The sequence below is a fragment of the Triticum urartu genome, chromosome 7A (assembly GCF_056163025.1).
Source record: "Triticum urartu cultivar PI428250 chromosome 7A, HENAU_Tu73, whole genome shotgun sequence".
In the NCBI taxonomy this organism is placed as follows: Eukaryota; Viridiplantae; Streptophyta; class Magnoliopsida; order Poales; family Poaceae; genus Triticum; species Triticum urartu.
In genome coordinates this window covers 10,721,678-10,724,939 of record NC_141879.1, presented here as the reverse complement: position 1 = coordinate 10,724,939, position 3,262 = coordinate 10,721,678, and positions in this window count along the sequence as shown.

The window sequence follows — 3,262 nt, the reverse complement described above, 5'->3', positions numbered from 1 at the left end:
GGCATTCAAAGAAGATTTCTTTCTCTTCTTTTGTAAGAGCGTAGCTGGCAGGACCTTTATACTGCTTCGGAGGCATGCCGTCTTTTTCGTGCAAATGTTGCAGGTCCTCTCGTGCCTCAGGTGTATCTTTTGTCTTCCCATACACGCCCAAGAAGCCTAGCAGGTTCACGCAAAGGTTCTTCGTCACGTGCATCACGTCGATTGAGGAGCGGACCTCTAGGTCTTTCAAGTAGGGTAGGTCCCAAAATATAGATTTCTTCTTCCACATGGGTGCGTGTCCCTCAGCGTCATTCGGAACAGCTAGTCCACCGGGACCCTTTCCAAAGATTACGTAGTGTAAATCATTGACCATAGCAAGCACGTGATCACCGGTGCGCATGGCGGGCTTCTTCCGGTGATCTGCCTCGCCTTTGAAATGCTTGCCTTTCTTTCGACATTTATGGTTGGTTGGAAGAAATCGACGATGGCCCAGGTACACATTCTTCCTGCATTTGTCCAGGTATATACTTTCAGTGTCATCTAAACAGTGCGTGCATGCGTGGTATCCTTTGTTTGTCTGTCCTGAAAGGTTACTGAGAGCGGGCCAATCGTTGATGGTCACGAACAGCAACGTCTTAAGGTTAAATTCCTCCTGTCTGTGCTCATCCCACGTACGTACACCGTTTCCATTCCACAGCTGTAAAAGTTCTTCAACTAATGGCCTTAGGTACACATCAATTTCGTTGCCGGGTTGCTTAGGGCCTTGGATGAGAACTGGCATCATAATGAACTTCCGCTTCATGCACATCCAAGGAGGAAGGTTATACATACATAGAGTCACGGGCCAGGTGCTGTGATTGCTGCTCTGCTCCCCGAAAGGATTAATGCCATCCGCGCTTAAAGCAAACCATACATTCCTTGGGTCCTTTGCAAACTCATCCCAGTACTTTCTCTCGATTTTTCTCCACTGCGACCCGTCAGCGGGTGCTCTCAACTTCCCATCTTTCTTTCGGTTCTCACTGTGCCATCGCATCAACTTGGCATGCTCTTCGTTTCTGAACAGACGTTTCAACCGTGGTATTATAGGAGCATACCACATCACCTTCGCAGGAACCCTCTTCCTGAGGGGCTCGCCGTCAACATCACCAGGGTCATCTCGTCTGATCTTATACCGCAACGCACCGCATACCGGGCATGCGTTCAGATCCTTGTATGCATCGCGGTAGAGGATGCAGTCATTAGGGCATGCATGTATCTTCTCCACCTCCAATCCTAGAGGGCGTACGACCTTCTTTGCTGCGTATGTACTATCGGGCAATTCATTATCCTTTGGAAGCTTCTTCTTCAATATTTTCAGTAGCTTCTCAAATCCTTTGTCAGCCACAGCATTCTCTGCCTTCCACTGCAGCAATTCCAGTACGGTACCGAGCTTTGTGTTGCCATCTTCGCAATTGGGGTATAACCCTTTTTTGTGATCCTCTAACATGTGATCGAACTTCAGCTTCTCCTTTTGACTAATGCATTGCGTCCTTGCATCGACAATGACCCGGTGGAGATCATCATCATCGGGCACATCGTCTGGTTCCTCTTGATCTTCAGCAGCTTCACCCGTGGCAGCATCATTGGGCACATTGTCTGGTTCCTCTTGATCTTCACCAGCTCCCCCCGTTGCAGCATCACCGTATTCAGGGGGCACATAGTTGTCATCGTACTCTTCTTCTTCGCCGTCTTCCATCATAACCCCTATTTCTCCGTGCCTCATCCAAACATTATAGTGTGGCATGAAACCCTTGTAAAGCAGGTGGGAGTGAAGGATTTTCCGGTTAGAGTAAGACCTCGTATTCCCACATTCAGTGCATGGACAACACATAAAACCATTCTGCTTGTTTGCCTCAGCCGCATCGAGAAACTCATGCACGCCCTTAATGTACTCGCGGGTGTGTCTGTCACCGTACATCCATTGCCGGTTCATCTGTGCGTGCATTATATAAAATTAAGTGTCCAAATTAATAGAAGTGTACAAATCTCGAGGAAAATGGAGCTTGAAGGTCGAGCTTCGAGAGGAGAAAGCTTAAGTAGTGTGGCTCGGGCATTCCATCGAACACCTCATGTGCATAGGAGGTGAGCTAGAGCACCACAAAGCCCTCTCCCCCTCGGCCAGAAAAAACAGAGCACTGTGCTCTGCTCTTGCGCGAGGGGGTATATATAGGCACCTCATTGGTCCCGGTTGGTGGCATGAACCGGGACTAAAGGGGAGCCTTTGGTCCCGGTTCAAGCCACCAACCGGGACCAATGGTGGTGGGCCAGGAGCGAGGCCCATTGGTCCCGGTTCGTCCCACCAACCGGGACCAAAAGGTCCAGACAAACCGGGACCAATGGCCCACGTGGCCCGGCCGGCCCCCTGGGCTCACGAACCGGGACCAATGCCCACATTGGTCCCGGTTCTACACTGAACCGGGACTAATGGGCTGAGCCGGCCTGGACCATAGCCCTGTTTTCTACTAGTGGCTTCGGTCTAGGTTGGTTAGAGTATATGGTTGTAATCTCCTCATGTATATCTTATCTCTACTTTCCTTGTACCTCAAGATGTAATCTCAACAACCTTGTATGCTTATCAGGGATATGCCCCTGCCTATATTAACACGAAACCGTCGCCTCGAGAGAGGTACGACGTTCTCCGCTGTTTTACAGGATTCGACATGATGTGTGTGCCCTTCGAATTACCCCTTTTTTCTTCTTTATACTTTTCGTTCTCTTTGGCTATATTGTTGCTTCTGATATTATTTCCATCAGCAGTTCAGGTTCTCTGGTGTTGTTCTATTCATGCAAGCTTGCAATAATTTTGTACTGATATTATATGGTACTGAAGAGTGGAGCAGTAGGGGTTAACTTGCCAGGGAACTCATGAATTACTTTGCTTGACTAAATTACTTTCTAGAAACAGTACATGTATGGTTCTGAAATTAGTCGATCGGATTCAGGCAAGTAGGCTTATGGTTCGATGAAGATTGCCAAGCAGGGGACAAAGACATGTCGGATGAAATCCCCTGTTTGACAGGCCACTAGAAGTAAGCGCGCTATTATAGTTCTAAAGCGAAATAAAGTTTTAACCTACCACACATCTGACAGCTTTGTGTATGAACCAAAGTAGTTAGTGACATGCGTTTTTCAAGTAAATTTTGACTCTTTAAAACTGAAGGCAAAACGTTTACTTGTCGCCATCTTCTTTACTGCATCTCACATTTTTGGTTTTGATGAGCACAACCACCCATAATCACAACAG